This window comes from Podarcis liolepis (assembly GCF_965112155.1).
Source record: "Podarcis liolepis genome assembly, chromosome: 4".
NCBI classification, from domain to species: domain Eukaryota; kingdom Metazoa; phylum Chordata; class Lepidosauria; order Squamata; family Lacertidae; genus Podarcis; species Podarcis liolepis.
The window spans coordinates 74,926,979-74,946,961 of record NC_139558.1 but is presented as its reverse complement, the minus strand read 5'-3'; the positions used below and the strand labels follow the sequence as shown (position 1 = coordinate 74,946,961).

Below are 19,983 nucleotides of genomic sequence, written 5' to 3'. Positions count from 1 at the left end.
ATATGTTTTTAAAACTGTCTCCAAAGCAAATACAGTACCTAGCGTTGAGCTGTTTTATGGCTTGTTGATTACTTTTACTTAATTAGGTATGAGCAAATTGGTCTAATGTTGAAGAACAAATCCCCTGAACCAGTGTGCAAACAGTGCAGATAAGTGGGGGAAGATAGGGCCTTCTAAAGCAGTCTGCTGTTTTAAAGGTAGATGAAATATTTAGTGGCACCAGCAGGAGAAAATGAAATATGAGATCTTGCATCCCAAGTTATTTGTGACCTGTTAAAAGACAAGCTGCAAAGCACCTTTACCAAATTAAAACTTTGAAGAAGGGCACAAATGGGAAATGTCAGCACAATGAAGGAGCGTGATTGCCCTCCTGTCTCTTATTGTTATGTGAATTGGAGCTGTGACTGCAGCGCCATAGGTGATAGCAGAAGAAATGACATGATTCTGATTCTCTTTTTAGCATGTTGGAATCCCAAAGAGGGGAAACAATATCTGTCTTTCCCCTTTTCCTTTAGTTGTCATCCTGGAAAGCTATCTAGGTTAGCTTAGCCAGTGTGGTGTAGTGGTGAAGAGTGGTAGACATGTAATCTGGTGAACCAGGTTCGCTTCCCCTTGGGCTAGTCACACTTCTTTGAAGTCTCTCAGCCTCACTCACCTCACAGAGTGTTTGTTGTGGGGGAGGAAGGGAAAGGAGATTGTTAGCTGCTTTGAGACTCCTTAAGGGAAGTGAAAGGTGGGATATCAAGTCCAAACTCCTCCTCCTCCTCCTCCTCCTCCTCCTCCTCCTCCTCCTCTTCTTCTTCTTCTAGAAACTCTGCACTGCTCTGATTGTGTTTACTTTCTGTGGCCTCCATCTATGACACATTTATTTGGAAATAAATATCATTTACCTGTTTGCAGGTAAGGGCACTTCCAACTGAGCATGTTGGTAGGAGATCATCAGTCTGAATCAAAGTACCAATTACTCATGAGCCACACATTTGGAAGTAGAGGTCACTATGCCAATCACTGCTAGTTTAGGTGGACTAATTGGATAAGCACAAAAGGTCATCGCCACCAGTGTGGTATAGTGGTTAGAGTGTTAGACTCTAGGGAAACCAGGGTTCAAATTACTGCTTGGCCACAAAGCTCACTGGGTGATGTTGGGTCAGTCACCATCTCTCAACCTAACCTCCCTCACAGAATTGTGAGGATAAAATGGATTTGGGGGTGGGGAGGAGAACCATGTAAGCTTCATAGAGCTCTTTGGAAGAAAGGTATAAATAATAACGTAATGATGGCCTCAAAACCGTACCATAAATTTTATCTTAATTTTGTCCATGAATGATTTGAGATGCATTTCCTGATTACCTGCTAGCACAGAGTGCTTCCAGACTCATGTTTACTCTGAGAGTAGTTCTCATGTTTCTTCAGCATCCACGGCATAAAAATGCTGTCTCACATTTCTTTCCTATTTAATCTGGATTTGCCATTTTTCAGGAATATCTGAAAAGTACAAATACCCTATTGCCAGTGGCCTGAGCCATAGCTGAAAATGTACTGTATGTACTTAGAAAGACAGTTTCCATAACTTTCTTAGCCTCAAACAATAAGACAGCAATTGCAATAATGCCATGGTTGGACCAACATGTCATAAAATTCCAGACACAAGTCTTCTTACTTTTTAAAAACTTTTCTTCAGAACAATAGAAAAAAGTGGAATACATGTTGCCTTGTTAGTCTGATGTTAACCTGGTTGAGCATCATAAGTGCAAGAAGGACACAGATATAGGCAAAATGTTAATTAAATAGTTGGGCACCAAAATCTGAAGAAAGGTTGAAAATAATTAGAAAACCTGCTTCCATTCTTTCAAAGTCTGGTTGACCCAATAGTTGCTGGTATCTCACTGCCTGATATTCCTCTTTCTGTTTACACATGCTCTATAATAGTAAATAATAAATACTCAGAATGTCAAGGCTGTTAATTTAATTTTGTAGTGTTTATGTATATTATACACAAAGGGCCAAATTATATTTATACCCATACAAAAATTATTATTGAGGCATTGTAAGTTCAAAATCCACTTAGCCTAATATGAACTTTCATTTGGTAGCATTGGCTCTATTTCTAAGTTCTGAGGTTAAAAATATTTTCTCAAAACTCGGTTTCTCCTACTTTAGGTTCTTACTCATTCTTCCCTCCAGTGCTTTTTAAAGAACAATCATCAGTTTTTATTTCAGTGAAGTAAAACTTGACTCGCTTGTACTGTATATAAATTGTCTCCTAAGTTCGGAAACGTAATGATCCCAATCCAGCTAAAGTTAATTGTGCTCATGGCCCATTAATAACAATAGGATTTGTTAGTCATTACTCACTTTTTCCAGGGTTTCCATGGGATAGTCAAGACTAACTTTTACTTTATCAGAGTGGTATCAAACAAAGGGTAAAGATGAAATCTCAGCACCTAAATTCTCCAACGCTGTGTTCTCCTTTTGCTATGGATACTTTTATCCCATGCAGCCTAAGGATGTTTTCAATCTGCTTGGGAGAAGGGGACTAACCACCTTGCTCCTTGAGAATGTGAGAATTTTAAGTTGTTTACGGTATTATTAAGATTGTGTTTACTTATACCCCGCTCTTTTCCCCTGACAGGCACTCAAGGCAGCTTAGCTCTAAAAATAATAATGAGAAAGCAGTTAAACATTAATAGAATATATGATATATCAAAACATATAGATCATTACAAGAAAAACATCACCGTACCAGCCCTTTCCTTAAAAACAGGGTACAATAGCATTTATTTGGACTCGCTGATGGTATTCTGACTAACAATTCTGTGGATAGCTCAGCCCACACTGGGCAACTCGTTGCTCATATTAATGGCACATACTAGGAACAGTAATTATATAAGGTCAGGTGGGTCCCTATGAGTTCCTCAGATTACCTATTCTGTGCTTGAAACTGCCCTCCTACCGTTTGTGAAGGTGGTGCTGCAGAGCGGTGGAAGTCAGCCCAGCAGTTCATTCTGCTTGCAAACTACCCCACGGAATAAAGTGGTTGGTCCCTGTTGTCCCCAGTACAAGATCACACCCGCAGCAGCAGCTTTTAGTGTCCTGCCCTACATTCTCCGTATCTCTGAGCACCTATGTATTGTGTACCCCCTTTGCATGATCTAAAACCAGTAGCGTCTGCACAATTCTTCCAAAGCAGTTGACATTTAACCACTGTGCTTAGCCTATACTTATCCCTGTATTCAAGCAATTCTGAATTGTGACTGAACAATTGATACATTAAAAAAAATAATCCCTGAGTGGCCAGATTTGGAGATGGGAAGGGGGAGGGCACGTTATCAATACTATCAAATCTTTCTATAGATATCTGTCCTCTCCTGTCCCTTGCCTTGAACTTCACAAGTCATAGAATGGCAAAGTGGAACTTAAATACATTCATTGCTTGCGTGATTATTAGTGCTAAAGCAATTAAGTTAGTAGGCTGTTGAATTTGGAGAGTTTGTTTTCCTACTGAAAACTGCATGAACCTCCCAGCATTGTTTGTTTTTATAGTTTCTTCCTTTCTCTGTCTCTCATATACACACACTTTCTTTCCTTCTCTCTCTCTCCTCCCCCCCCCCCCCACTCTGAATTTCAGAGACGCCGTTTCGAGAGACACGGTTGCGTCTCTGGTGTTGTATAAAATGCTCCATCAAGAGGCAATAATGTACATTCCTCTGGCAGGACAGAATGGGCTTTGCTTTTTTCTGTTTATTTATAAGACATTTCCTCTAAGTTAGTGGAAGTTTGATCGTTAAGAGGCTCCAGTGATTTTCCTTCCCACCTCTCCCCTCCCTAAGTTCTCTGCCTCAGCACTCCCTGTGGATCCTTGTGAACTCAAAAAGCTGAGGCAGGCGAAGCAGCCAAGCCTTGTCACTCTCAAGAGGCAGAGAGGCTCCTTCGTCATCACTTGGAACAGGAACTACAACCGTGGTGGTGAGTGATGAGGATTCAGATATTGTGATGTGGTTGCAGCTATTGGTGCTTCCGAAGCAAAGCAGGAAATATAATATTTGTTTTGTTTTCTTATCACACTAGAGGCTGAAGATTTTAGCAGCTTTTACAGAGCTGAGAAAGCTTTACTCTACATTAATTGCTAGTGACAGACCAATCAATATTGTTTAGGTTGACTTTCGCTTGCAATGGTGGGTTTTCCTGCTGTCACCAGTGGGTGTCAGCCTTGGCAGTAGCTAACAAGGTGCTTGTAGGAGACACGAGTGTGCTGTTGGAAGGGGTCGGGAAGAAGAGAAAATGTTAAATCCTTCACTTGGATTCTTTGTCTGGCAACTTTTCATGCCTGTGTTTCTGAGCATTTACATTATGCTCTGAATACCTGATTGCCCAGCCAAGCAGAAAAGGAACTCTCCAGTGAATGCATAGTAAAAGAAAATGCTTCTATAAAAGCAACCTTTGGGAATAAGAGGAAAAAAGTAGATCGTTTATAGATCGGAGTTCCTTTTTTTTTTTTTTTTTGGCACATGAAGGTTTTTTTTAAATAAAATAAAATAAAATTAACTCTTCGCCCTTCTGTTCTTTTTCCTTATAAGATGATATGAATAATTCACACGTGAGGCTTTGTGGGAATCTTCTATGCAGTTACATGCTTGGCACCTGTATTTCTCCCTCCAGGTTCAAAAGCAGATGGAGAAAGGGGTTTTGAGTAGGAAAAGGTGAGAGGGTTGCATAGCCGCTTCCCCTTTCGCCTGCTCATCCAATCAAATTTGCCGCCTTCTGTGCTTGCTTTATTCTTCTTCTTAAACACACACATTTTGAGTCTGATACATGTGTTAGTTTTGCAACATCTAGTTTGGCCCATAAAAACATGTTCAGACCTATAAACGTTGTGAAAACTTAGAGAGACATAGCCAAACCTTAAAAAATAAAATACATGGAGTGATTTAATTAAAATGCTTATTCAGAGGCCAAGCAATTAAAAACTACCTATTGCTACATAGAAAGCTGCCTTATGTCAGCTAGTCCAGCTACCTCAGCATTGTTTACTCTGACTGGCAGCAGACCTCCAGGATTTTTTCTCATTCCCGCCTGGAAATTGAACCTGGGACCCTCTGCACGCAAAGTAAATTCACATCAGTGTTTGCAAATGTGGAACAGGCAGGACAAATTTCATGTTATATTTAGCTAAGAGGGGGAAAATACAGTTGAAAGGGAACACCTGCAGTCTTTAAATATTTTTAAATATATATTTTAATCACCTTGAACTAATGAGACAGAGTAGACTGTACTAGCTAGGTGAATGAATGGTCTTATTCTAAACATGAAGCACTTCTTCTGTCTGGAAAATACTTCTGAATGGATCTTTTTCCTGGAAATCATTCCACACCATGATGTCTACAAAACACACTCAGAGACTAGGCAGTACCACCCAAATTCAAAAACAGTTATTAGTTAATATATGTAAAACCTATCACTTATACAGTATGGTTTTGCTATGTAAAAATATTAAAGATGTCACCAGTGCTTTCTTTTTCTGGGGGTATGCAGGGGTACGCATATCCCTAAACATTTTGTGAATCTAAGTTTGGCCTCATTGAGGGGCAGTATTTCAATATGAGTAGGAAAATGAGAGTACACCCTAAACATTTTTTTAAGTGGGTGGAGCACTGGATGTCACTGAGCACAATGAGTGTAACTGCTTCTTAATGTGGGTTATGCCATAATTGCCACCAAGAAAATAGTAAACTAATTCTAAGTAGTATATACCATTTTTATTGATGCGAACTGTAACCAGTATACAAATGCTAATTTTATGGAAATTCTGAGTTCCACAGCTAAATAATGCTTTGTGAATGATGAAAGAGGCTCTTGAGAGAGTTCAAGGGTTTCTCCACTCATGCCGAAAAGTGTATACATCAGATAGTGGAAACAGTACGGTACATATTTTCTGGCAAATGACACATGGTTTATTTCCAATAGGAATCAGTAGAGTTTTGGGGATTTTTATAATGATTTATGACCTCCTGTCTTTTAGCATTGTGCTATCTGTAGGTGAAGACACACAAAACATGTTAGGTATACAGATTTGGTGTGAACTCACATTCACTGCCTTGAAACAAATGCCCTGAAATGAAGTGAATATGTGCTCTTCCAAAACACTTCCATCAAACTGAAAGTGTTGCTTCTCTCTTTCCCTAAGTTATTAATGAGCATGGAAACAAGTAGCATTGAATCTACATCATGAAAATAGGCTATTATTGTGCTATTTTCTTCAACCACCTGAGGTTTACTGTTTCTCCCTGCCATTTTTGTAGTCACTGAGCCCAGAAAGGTAGTATTTCCCCCCCAATTTTTCAAATATATTTCATATTATTCTAATGGAAAGTGCTTGGCCTGCCCATAATTTTTTTACAGTTACAGATAGGTAGCCGTGTTGGTCTGCCATAGTCAAAATAAAAAAAATCCTTCTAGTAGCACCTTAAAGACCAACTAACTAACTTAGTTGGTCTTTAAGGTGCTACTAGAAGGATTTTTTTTTATTTTTTCATAATTTTTTTAGAAACCAAACAAAATTGTGATTTTTTATGAGTAGTGCAATTTGATAGTTTGCTTCCATGAAAAGATTTGGGGGAAGTTAATTCAAAGGTAGGTTTCGGTCTGCCATCTTTATTCATATTGGTGTCTGGCATCCCAACAGTGATGAAGACCACTGTTCTCACCTTGGGAACCCTCATGCTGAGTTTAGCAACAGTCTCTCTCACCAAACCTATCCCCCTATGCCGTCAGACCAAGTCACATTTCTGCCATCATTTGGTTCACAACGGGTGTGGCATGAGAGAATAGCAAGTGTGGTGGTAAGATTCAAGGACAATCCCCCCAAAATAAAAATAAAAACATTTCATTGTAGTATAGTATCAAAACTAAAGTAGTAGTGTTCTGTGTTACAAAACAAACATTTCTTTTTGTTTTCCAACATATTTCTTATCAATAAAAAAATCAGTGTGATGCAAGCAAATTTTAATTCCCAGAGAGAAAAAGTTTGGTCTAAACCTCCTCACAGGGTCACTATCTATCTATTTACTTATTAAAAGGTATACACAACTTTATTGTAAAAAATCTTCAAAGTAGTTTACAAAAAGATAAAACAATAAAAGTGAGAAAACATACAAAAGTTAAAATACTAACACAGATTAACAACTTTCTCAGCATCTGGGTAGGCTTGTCTGAACAAGAAGGGCTTTAGCAAGCACTCATAGGCTGGGAGTCCCAAAGTGCAGGTGCTGCCACAATAAACAATCAATTTCTTACAATTGCAGACTGTGGCACCTGTAGCAGTGCCAATTCCACCAATCAAAGCATTGAGTGAGAACATGTGGGGTAAGGCAAGTCGACTGGTCTCATGTTGTTAAGGGAATTATGAGGATAAAAAGGGGGAGAAGACCATGTATGCTGTCTTGAGTACTTGAGGACCAGGTGGGAGATAAAACCTATTATGTCAGCTTGGGCAGGTATATGGCGGTGAAACTGTTCTGCTCTTTTTATCTTCTTCTGTGTAGTCATATGTTTATTGTGTGTGTGTTTTAACAAGCTTAACTTCTTCCATTAACTTCTGGTGTGTATGCGAGGATTCTTTTTTCTTTTGTAAGAGCAGCCTTACATGGGGAATCATAAGCTGCCTTGAAACTCCCCTGAGTTCAGGGGCGATCCTCATAATGCTTTAATGATTGGTACAATAAAATAGGCTAATAAATGCATCTAATAAGATACCCCCATAGATGTATTATTTGCTTTTATTTTCCTCTCTGCATGTTCTAGGATTTTCTATTATGATCCCATGCTAGCGTGGGGTAACGCTGCTGGCAAAACAAAGTCAGTGCAAATTACAGAGGAGCTGTGTTGCTGAAGGGTTGTGGCAGTATACTTCAGGGCACATGTCTCGAGTTCACTAAAACATGGGTATCATGCATGCCGTACGTCATTAGTTGTGCTTTCCAGGAAATAAGAAGCATAATCATATGTTGGGGGAGAACGTTCTTGCGATACACTCTGCCTTAGCAAACTGTCATGCAATTTCTCCCGGCCGTGTATATTACACAGTAAAGAACGGGAACCCTGCTGCATATCAGAAGGTTGTAATTTCATTTAGGTATTCTATGGGCATGGTAAACTGCGAGAGCACAGCTCAAGTGGCTATTTAAATCATAGGAGTTTTAAGCTGAAAATACCGCCTAGCAGTAATTGCCCTTTTCTTCAGGGTTGCATTGCCCATAGGCATGCGCTTAAAGTTTTCCGCTGTCTTCCTACAAATAATAAATGGCTTTAGTAGGCAGAGTGGGGTGATTCTCCAAAATGCCACCCATACAAGCAGGGTGAAGGAAGCAATCATTAAAAAAAGGTGGGACTTGGGGTGCTTTCAGATGGGGTCTTAATTGGAAATAGTGCAACAAGTCGATGGTAATAGGTTTATTTGCTTTTTTTGAAGAACTTGCTGGATTTCCATTGGAAACAGGCTGCCATTTTATTCCTTATGACATCATATAGATGCTGCCAAAAGCTTGCAGGCATGAGGAGCGCTGATCCCGCAATAAACACCTACCTGGAAATAGCCTAATAAAGCAAATCTTCATGCACAATCTGAAATCCTGACAAAAGAAGTTTGCGTTAAGGAAAGGAAGTTGCTATTATTGGTTCTTCTTGGGGAAAGTGCTAACATCCAAGGCACCTTTTCTGTTTGTAAGTTACAGATATATAACCTATCCAATGAGTAGATAGATACCATTGACTGATCCACGTGTAAGGTTTCTGATCCTTCAATCCATCATTTGGAGGACTGGGAGCACACATTCCCCCTGCTCTCACACCACACACTTAGTTTAACTTCCTGGTTTGATTAGTATAACATCCAAACTGGAAAAATGTGGTTTGCACGAAGACTACAGCCCATAACCATAGTGGGAGTGTGTGAACGCAGAGCTATTTTCTGATCCTCCAAAACATAGTTTTATGGCAGCCTTCATATCCATCCATACATTTACCATCTTGTGGTACAAAATGATTTAGCAGTTAAGTCCTGCTGCGTTTTCCTGTGACTCAATGATTAATATAAGCTGTGACCAGTGTATGGTCCATCTTATGAGTATTGTGACCAGAGCTTAGCTCTTAAAAATAAAATGTGCCTATTTTCCCAGTTCAGAAAGGCTGAACTTGGAACTCTGTGAGGGTTGTTGCTTCGGCAGTGAAACAGCTCAGACTAGAAGCTCACCTACTTCCTGGCCTTCAGACAGGGGATTGCCTGTTATTCCCACACCTCATGTGGCAATTGTGAAGTTATTTTTGGTTTATCATCTCATCTCATTTTTATGCTTCTGAAGGGGATTGGGGAGTGGAATCTGAGAGTGGGCCAAGAACCCAAGCAACTGGTGTGGAGACCTCTGGTCCTGGGGTACAGATGTTTGTGACCAACAGCTTCTTGTAGTAGCTAGAAGTACAAATATCTGCTGGGATGTTTTGTTCCACCTGCTCCTCCTCAGAGGACAAGCCTAAAGATTGATAAAGTGTTACCCTCTGTGTATTAAGCACCTCCTGTAAGGTTCTGGATTGCTTTCAAAAGAGAGTGTCTTGTGCTCCCTATTATGCTACTGGTTCAGCCCTCTGTTGTTAGAGTTCCTTAGATTCAGCGCTGTGCTATTTGATTGGTATCTTTCCAACAGTGATATGTGTTCTACTTGTACCATGTGGAAAAATGAATAAAATATCTAAATGTTAAAAGACAGTTTATAAACACCATATGCACACGCACACCGTGGAAAAGAAAACTTTTCACTGAAAATATCTTAATTAGATAATTCTTCTGTTTGCATGTGTAAAAGACTGGAGAACTGCACCTTAGTTTCTCTCTCTCTCTCTCTCTCTCTCTCTCTCTCTCTCTCTGTGTGTGTGTGTGTGTGTGTGTGTGTGTGTTTAAAAAAAAAAATAGGCTATAGAGCTAATAGAAACTAATTTTCAAGCATGTGTAAGATTGTAATGCATAAGATGGAGCTAACATGTCCTTTATTGTTCCAGATGGGAGCAATGGGTAGAACTCTTTGGGGAACTAGATCTCTACTGAACATTAGGAGAAACTTCCTAATGACAAGAACTGCTTGACAATAGCTGGTTCAGAAGTAGGGATACCGGAGAAAATAAAGTTTGCATTTAAAAGCAAACCTACCTAAGTTGCTCCTTCTGAAATAATGTGTGAAATGAAACACAGTCATCCTTCCAAATTCATATTTCTTTGAAAGTTGCAGTGCGGTTCTCCAGCCACATTATGGGTACAAAAATGCATATTAAATGCTTACATTCATGAAAATATCATGAAGGTGTATTTTATTAGAGAGACTAGCTCTGCAAAATTCTGTATATTGAGCAAAACTGCATACAGATATGTGTAAGGAAAAATTCAGACTAAAATGCTAAGGAATTTTATGATTTTGAAAAAAAATTATAGAAAACAGGTGGAAACATGGTGAACTGTACTTAAGATTGGAAAAATGAGAAAATGAAAGAATCCAAAATTGACAGATTTACCCATCGTTGTTCAGGAGCTCTCTTTTGCTGGAGCAGATGCTTGGTAGCTTCTGTCTGGGATGCTGCAGTGGCAATCTACATTGCAGATCCTGCAGCCAAGAAAGGGTTTGAGTAGATGACCTGCATGATGCCTTCCAATTATAAAGTTGTGTAATTTATTATTTACTCTGGATTCCAGTGAAATTGTAATTGGTGTGAAATGTTTTTAGTTGCAGAAGAAATCCAAAAGGCTTGCTTGTTTCAGTGCATTTGCTGTGCGGCTATATGAAGGCACTTAACTTTTTGTTGCCTTGATTTAATCTCTTTATAGGAACTGTAATGTTAATGAGATATCACACTAGGAGAGGTGAGAGTGAATTTCAGATATGCAGTGTGTTTGTATGTAGACACGCAAAAGAAAAATTACTTTCCCTGTGGTGACATTTCCAGGCTGTGCCACCAAGAAATATAACTACTATCCAGATATCTACCCTGATCATTATATCCTGTTGTTATATAACATTATGAGCAAACAGAGTCGTTGACGGTAGTAGTACATTCAATTTTTAAGATATCCTTTGTGTCTTCAAGCTTGCTAAGCAAACTAAGGTACAGGAGCACTTTTCTTTTTTGTGTTGCCTCTGTGTTCATCCTCTTTCTGAGATGCTGTGTGCTCTAGGGCAGGGCTCAATTAAGTGAACAGTACTTATCTGTTGGTTGGGAAACTAAAGCTGTAAACAAGGGTATAATAATAAAAATTAGAGTAAGTGAGGGTCAGGGCAGGTTGTTGCAGAACTGGAATGTTTTTATATTTTGGAGAAAATGATATATTTATCCTTGAGCAGTATAGGGCAAGATGCTTTATAGTGAGGATAAGGAGCCGTTGACTTGTGATCAAGCAAATCTGGTGTAAAGAAAATGTTAGCTTAAAAATGAAACATATCTCTTGCACCCAGTGCTGAATATGATGGGTGGAATTCAACATTATACTGTTACATGCCACCACCACCCCACTCTTCACAGCACTGTGAGATTCCAGTCGCTCCAGTAGCTTACCCGGGATCTGTGTTTCCTTTTGGACAATGAGGCACAGTGGAGACTAGGGTGTCTTTATAATATATGGTTTATTTACACATATATACAACATGATGGAGCAGCTCAAAGCATTACACTCTCTCCCATTGCTGCAGACTCTGATTCAAACTGTCAGCCCACATCGTGCTCTGTTCCCCTCTCTCCAGCTTGATGTGTTTTAACAGACTGACTATTTTTCTCTAGCTTACATCATCCCCAACTGAAATCCTGAAAAATTTCTTCCTAGAAACTCTACCCAGAGCTCAGCGCGGGGCTTCACCCATATGCTGACTGGCAGAGACCCCTCACCTGCCTTTGTTCTCCTTGATGGTTCTTCTCCCAGGTGATTTCCTGAGTACTGAAAAACTGATTTGGTCCTGTATTTTAACACTTTGCCAAATCCAGCACCTGGCAGCCCATTTCAATACTCCAAGCATTGATTAAGCTAAAACACCCACTAGACCCAGGAATTCCGGGTAGTCAAGGCACCTACAAACTCATAACAGTACGATGGATAAATTTTCCATCAATGCAAGCACTGTGGCTTGCCAGACAGAATGGTCATGCCCCTCAACCCCCATGCACAGTTGTAGCGGTTCTCCCGACCTCCCCATAGCCAATTTCAGGGTGCATGGGGGGCAGGAGAGGATGGGAAAGCCCCGTTGTGCAAGTGCAAGTCCTTGTGCAGGGATTCTGCTGACAGGGCTTGTTAGGTGGATCCTGCCCAGCGAATTGACAGATGACAGATGGCATTTTAAGCTCTTGCTCATTCCTCTAATATCCCACACCCTTTTTCCTTTTCTACATCTCACATGTCACTTTCCAGCTCTATAAATGCTCGGCTTCCCATTCATTTGCCCAGGTAGACCCTATTTACCATCTCCAATCTCTGCTGCACAACATTCATATATGGTACAATCATTGTTTGATCTCCATGTCATCACATGTAAAACTTTCAGTCCTTCAGGGCCATGACAAGCCAGGTGGAGATTTGCATAGCTGATTTGGAGACCCTTATAAAAGTATATTTGAAGATGTGAGAAACGTATAAATGACTTTTAAAAATGAAGGAGCCGTAGGTTTAGGAGGCCAAACACCAAGTCTGGTCTAGAAAAGAAGGCTTGCAGCAAACTAATAATAATTAGTTTGAAGAAAATTTGAAACTCCAAGCCTATATAATAAATTTTCCCTAGACCTTAGTGACTACGTGCTGACATGCCTTTAGCACAGGGGTAACTAGCTTGGTGCCCTTCAGATATTATGGGCTGCAATTCCCTTCAGCTCCAGCCAGCGTGGCTGGTGTCATATGCAGGCCATTGTTATTCCCACTTTACAGATGGGAATTGTAAGGCTTAGAAGCAATAATATGCAAACACCATTTGCCGAACTAGTGTTTAAACAGTTCCTTCCCTTGAGAAATCACCCATACCTTTCTCACTTCACTGCAGTATTTAAGTTATGTAGCAGAAAACAATTGTACAAATTTATCTGAGAATGAGTGCCTTTTCATATAGACTCTTTATAATCTAAAAAAGAGTGGAATATTAGTTTTGCTGGATCCGTTTAAGACTGGCCCGATATCCTCTTTCCCACAGTGGCCAACCAGAAGCATCTGGAAAAGCCAGGAACAGGGCATGTAGGTAACAGCACTCAGCTTGCTTCTAGTATCCAGGCTACCTAGAATTCATTATCATGGTTGGTAACTCTTGGTGGAACTTCATAAACTTGTCTAAAACGCTTTTAAAGCTATCTGAGCTACTACTCCTCCACATTTTGTGATGGTGAGTTCCACCAATTATTTTGCACTGTAGTTTTATGAAAACAAAGTGAGGTACAGTTTAGTGGAGCGGGGGTTAAACCCCAAACAATTTTTGTAGGCCAGTATATAGACATACAATGTACGCCTGCTATTTGTTATGTGTGGGTGACTCCCATTGATGACTGCAGGACTTAGTAAATGATTAGATAAAAATTGCAGCCAAAAACAGTAGGTCATAGTGACATTAAAATCCATGATTTTGTAGTGAAGCATAGGGGTGGGGGAAGTGCTATTTTGCAAGCTGAATGTCATATTTTTCTTCTATTAACCGAGACTTTTTTAAAAAATCTTTTTTTAAAAAAAGGAAAACACCCTGAAAACACATTAGTAGTCCAGAGTGTTTAAAATGAAAACAAAGTGACTAACAAAATTAAATACTGTACATGTGTGCATTCTCTGTAATAAGCATCCCTGAGAATATAAACTGTTCTGATGTGTATGGTAGATATTCTATCCTTCTATCTATCTATATATATGCAGTAATAAATAATACTAGACCCAGTCAAAATATTCCTAATCAAAATAGGCACAGACTTTGCTGGGATCTGCAGCTGAATTTTGCTGCCAAGTCTCAGTTTAATAGAAGAAGCATTTCTCGTGAAGGCAGTCTGTTCATGTCTCCTTTAAAACTACAGAAGAGATCCCATTTTCTCCCCCCCCCCCTCCACTCTAGCAGTGGGCAGCCCTTCAAACTTTTGATCATCCCGACTTTGTACATTTCACGACTGAACTCAGCTATGCCAAACATCCTCTTAGGAAGTTGACATTTGTGCCGTTTCTCAAAAAAGGGGGAAGAATGAATCCCAACTGTTTCCTCTTGCCCTTTTGATTGAGAGAGCAGTAAGTCAGCAGGAGAGGTGCAGCTTTTAACAAGGAGGGGTGTGCAGAAGCTGATTCCAATCCTTCTACAGGCAGAGCAGAAAAGAAAGAGGAAGAGACTGATGTGAAGCAACACTAATCAGAGCTGATTATGGGGCATGAATGGGCTCATTGATGAGGGCAGACACAACAAAGAGATTAGGCTGGAGAAGGGAAAATCCTGCACTGGGGTGAAGGAAGTTGGTTTTACGACCCTTTGAAATCTGACTTGTACTATTCTGTAGCTGTTTCTTTTTCTGTTGCTCTGTGCACAGATAATGGGAACTATCCTAAGCTGCAGTACTCCCTGATATTTCCTTAAAGAGAGCACTGTCTGTCCTCCCAGTCTTATGACACCACAAAATCTGTAGAAGCTTTTAGCAAACACGATGCTGGGGTAGGGCGTCTTAGTGCTGTTGTATGGTGGCATTGTTAACTGGGAGTAGAGGAAAGGACCCATGCTAGTTACACTAAGGGTAAAGGTAGCCATGTTGACCCATTTTTATTTTTATTTTAAATCTAACAGCCATATTAGGGTGGTGCCTTTATTAGGCCAATCAAAAATGTCGTGAAATAGTGTGCAGCTCACAAGTTCCGCAAACCTTAGCAAATCTCACAAACTATCTTTGTTAATAAGATAGCTTGACAATACGGGCTTTATTGAATTATATCTACAATACATTTTTTGTCTTTAAAACTAACATCAGTAGGAGTCACCAAAACTAACATCAGTAGGAGTCACCAAAGAACACTGAAGTGAATCTATGTGGATTTTATTTTTTTCCATGGGGAAGCAGATCCTTCTTGCCTTGATGGCACTTATTACGACATCACACTCCATGTAAACATTTACAGTATACAGACAGAGAAAACATCTATTCCATTTGTGCAACTATATAATTGCTGGGTATAAACTGTTCACAGCTGGCAGCGTGTCTAACCGAACTTGTATCCTCCCTTAGAATGTAGGTTACATTTAGCACCATTGTACAGCAGGGTCAGTTGAAATTGCTCTTCACAGCTGTTTAGTTTTCAGGATAGCTCTTTCATTTTATTTCGAGAAAATTTTTGAGTTTTCCCAGACCTCTGTTCAAGTCTTCCCAGGGTAGATGCATAATTCCTGGTACTATCAAGTGTAATAGTGTAAAAATTGAGCAGTTGTTGAATATCTCTTCTTAAACTCTGCTAGATGTGTAACCCTTTTCAGTCAAAATGTAGGGTGCAGTCACGCCATGACATATTACAATTTTCCTTCATACAGAAAGCACTCCTGTTTATAATAGTGCATGTATTATCAAGTGTGTCTTGATTTCAGTAAGGCTTTTGACAGAGTCCCCCATGATAGTCTTATGAAGAAGCTCATAAATTGTGGGCTGGACAAAGTAATTATTTGGTGGATTTGTGGCTGGTTGACTGACCACTGCAGCACTGAAAAGAGTGCTCACTAATGGTTCCTCATCATCGTGGAAAAAAGTGACAAATGGGGTGCCACAGGTTCTGTCCTGGGCCTGTTGTTCAACTAAACGACTTGGATTAAGGAATTGAGGGGATGCTCGTCAAATTTATAGATAACAACAAACTGGGAGTTGTAACTACAGTAATGCTACAGAAGACAGAATCAGGATTCAAGATGACCTTAATAGATAGAGAACAGGGGCAAATCTAACAAAATGAAGTACTATAGAGACAAATGTAAGGTTCTACACTTAAGCAGGAATAACCAAGATAAGATGGGGGACACCTTGCTTGCTAGTAGTATTTGTGAAAAAGATCCAGAGTTATTGGTAGACCACAAGCTTAACATGAGTCAACAGTGTGATGGAACAGCAAAAATCCCCAATGTTATTAACCGTGCATAGGCTGCACCAACAGAAGTATATTGTCACGATCATCATCCTGCTCTATTCTGCCTTGATCAGACCATGCCTGGAGTGCGGTGTCCAGTTCTGGACACCACAATTTAAGAAGGGTATTGACAAGTTGGAAGGTGTACAGAGGAGGGCGACCAAGATGATAAAATGCCTTGAAACCAAGTCTTATGGGGAGCAGTTGAGGGAGCAGAGTCTGTTTAGCGTAGAAGAGACTGAGAGGAGGATGGAGCAAGCTTATTTTCTCCTGCTCTGGAGGGTAGGACTAAAACCAATGGCTTCAAGTTACAAGAAAGGAGATTCTGACTAAACATACAGAAAAACTTTGACTGTAAGAATTGTTTGACAGGGGAATGGTCGCCTGCAGGAGGTCGTGGACTGTCCTTCTTTGGAGGTTTCAAAGCAGAGGTTGGATGGTCATCTGTCAGGGATGCTTTAGCTGATATTCTTGCATAGCAGGGGCTTGGGCAATATTACCTTTGGAGTCATTTTCAGTGCTACAGTGCTAGCTTGATGAGCCCTAACTGCCCCTCACTTCCTTCTACAGCACATACAGAAACCTTCTTGACCATTGGACCCACTATTGGTCTTGTCCACTCAATCCCCCAGAGTTTATCTTTGTATGCAGAGGAAGTCCCTAATCCGCTGAGGGTTTGAGACCCATTGGCTGCCCTCATCTAGTTTAACTGGCCAATCAAGGCCATTCCCAAGGTGCAGCTGCTGTTGCATGTTGACAGCTTCTAGGAGCCACATGTGAGAGCTGAGTGCAGGGTGGGGGATCAAAGGTGGACAAAGTACCCCTGAAAGAGCACAGCGTGCCCCCCACCAGAGGTACTTCCCTTCCCCTAACACCCCCCCCACACACACACATTCTCAGTCTGTATCGCCTTAATAAAAATAGTGAGTTTGGGTCAAAGTTTTGCAAAATGATAAAGACCACTTGAGTAAGGATTCAGGGGGGATTATTTTGAATTTTTCTTTCCTACTATCAAACACACATGCACATGCACGTGCACACCCACATACACCCACCCACAGAGTTTCATGAAAATTCATTAATCTGTGACATTTAAAGATTCTGTCTGATAGGTGTCTGGAGCAGAGGTCGGCTGCGTACATCAATAGTTTCTTAGAGTCTGGCACTCTGTCAATATTTGGGGGCCTCAGTAACAGCACTTAAAGGCAGTGCCTGCGAGCCGTCATGCTCTTAGCATGTCTGTAAGTGTCTGAATGAACAGATATTAGCACGTCAAGTCCTTTTATGACTGGCAACACTTAGAAACAAAACACTCAGATGATAGCTTCACCTCCCTGCCTTCAGTTTCCTTTCTGTCTTTTGGTCTGTTATTTATCTGATGGAGTTCAAGTATTTCAACTAAATATCTACCCTACAAAGGGTCTGTTATCAGACAGGATAGTAGCAATGATGCTATGCACCGTTTATTTAACAACATAGCTCTGGTAAGCCTCTTGTTTCCACAGTACTGTACTACATTGTGTTTAAAGAGAGGTTCAAGCCAGTTGTATCATATAGGAGGCCTAGTACCTGATGACAGTCTGGAGTGGGCAAGAGCATGTATTATGTTGCTGAATTGATTTTCTCTCTCTCTCTCTCTCTCTCTCTCTCTCTCTCTCTGTGTGTGTGTGTGTGTGTGTGAGAGAGAGAGAGAGAGAGAGAGAGAGAGCGCTTTCTACATATGATGTCCAGAACGCAAGCAAATACTCATTTTAAACCTTTTTGATGCTAGTGATGAATCTGTGGCCCTCCAGTTATTCCTGGACCATCGCTCTCATAATTCCTGCCAATTGGCTGTGCTGGAAGGGGTTGATGGAAGTCAGCATCCAGCAACATCTGAAGGGCCTCAGGTTCCACACTTCCTGCTGCAAGAGGAAGGAAAACAGATTGGGCAGGCAATGTACAATAGGGGGCGGGTGTTAGCACAACCTCATACTACCGTTCCTGCACTCCAGATTTCTACTTTTTATTCTCAAAGCTGCTTTTTAAAAAATTGCATTGCAATTCTGATTTGCATCAACCTTTGATGGTGCACCATATATGATATGGGCTTGATTATGCAAAACAGTTTTTTTCAAAAAAGCAAATCCATGATTACTTTTTTAAAAAAATCTGTTTGGGACTCAACCACACCGGTGAACATCAGATTAATGTCCCAGGTATTCTTTGTACAGTGGTGCCTCGCAAGACGAAAACAATCCGTTCCGCGAGTCTCTTCGTCTAGCGGTTTTTTCGTCTTGCGAAGCAACCCTATTAGCGGCTTAGCGCTATTAGCGGATTAGCGGCTATTAAAGGCTTAGCCGCTAAAAGGCTCTTAGCGGCTTAGAAAAAAAGGGGGGAGCGGAAAAAAATCGGAACACTCGCAAGACGTTTTCGTCTTGCGAAGCAAGCCCATAGGGAAATTTGTCTTGCGAAGCAGCTCAAAAACGAAAAACCCTTTCATCTAGCAGGTTTTCCGTCTTGCGAGGCATTCGTCTTGCGGGGCACCACTGTATCCTAGTCTACGCCTACTGATGTTATATTATCTTGTCCAGGGCTGTTCAAAGAGTTTTGAATATGCCCTAATATGCCTCAAATGGTTGCGTTACAAAAGATAATAATTTTTCTGTTAGCTGTTCTAGCATTGTTCTGCTAAACTTAATAGCAGTTTCTTAGATCTGGTGATGTAGGAACATAATTCCTGACTTCTAATCTTCTTAACCTATCAAAACAAAATGTGGTAAAGCTTTTATACAGATATAGTGGGAGAAATCCAGTGGCCTAAAATTTTTCATTGTGAAGAGGTCAAGCATAGCAGCATCACTGCCACTTCCCCACTTACTTCAGAATTCCAGTGGGATTTTCACTTTTATCCATGGTACATAACCCTTTTCAGCCTAAGAACTCCATTACCTTCTGGGCAACCACGTGCCAGAGAGAAGGGTGGGCGGGGCAGCTCATATACCTTCTACCTTTGTACAGCAGGCTAGTTTATACACACACTGATACGTCCCTCTCTGTCATTTATCCAGTCAAGCAAGCAGTATTATTAGAATTCAAGGATTCATTCCAGCCAGGCAAAAACACTTGGGGTGCAAGTGGCTCATGAGGGAAGTTGGCTGGGAATGGTTCCAAGGCCCAGATAGACAGGCCGAGACTTGAGGTTCACCCCTCTGACTTATATGAAGAGGTCAACGTATGTGAAGCTGTGTGACACTTATGTCAATCCAAAACTGAGAAGCGCTTAACCATCAAAGATTCTAAAACAAATTAAACACCTCTCATTTCCCGAGGATGGCAGCAAGATCAGCCTTGCCCCCTCATTAAGGACATCAATGGATGTTCCTTCTTATGTGTTCTGTCAACCCCGGCTGCAACTCTGTAGTCATGCGTTTTATCTATCATCTAGATTGGGCTCCAAGGTTGTTCCTTTCTCATCATGACCTAGGAGTTGCAGCTGACCATTTCATGGATGGCCTGACTCTACTTGCCTTTTTCGAGTCATTTGCCTATCCGGCTATAGTTAGATATACTTAGATACAAAAATTGTCTGAAATGTAAAAGACCCTTCAGACATTGGAAGATCCTCAAGCCCATTCTGTGGAATTTGTTTTGTATGTAGTTGCTATACTAACAGCTGTTAGCTCCTATGAGGTGTGATAGGCATATGTGGTTGGATTTTCCCAAAGGGTTTCCACTGAAGTTTCTTAAGAGATTTAACATTTATTTTAAGAACACATCATTAGTCTGAAGGATAAAATTAGGTGCATTCTGAGAATGTTAAATAAATTTCTTTATAGAATGTAAAATAGACATTATCATTGTTTGGATAATTT

General features: G+C 40.5%; 1 protein-coding gene across 28 annotated transcripts in view; it reads left to right on the top strand.

Moving 5' to 3' along the window:
- Positions 1-19,983, top strand: part of ZBTB20 (zinc finger and BTB domain containing 20) — a 493,834-nt gene that overhangs the window by 281,645 nt on the left and 192,206 nt on the right. For 2 of the 28 annotated variants that reach the window (XM_083500907.1, XM_083500894.1), the window contains one exon: positions 3,831-3,966. The exons of 25 other annotated variants lie outside the window; for them this stretch is intronic. The gene's annotated coding sequence lies outside the window, so the exon portion shown is untranslated. Of the gene's footprint in view, positions 1-3,628; positions 3,967-19,983 lie in introns of all 28 variants that reach the window. One more of the 28 variants, XM_083500892.1, reaches the window with a different exon arrangement.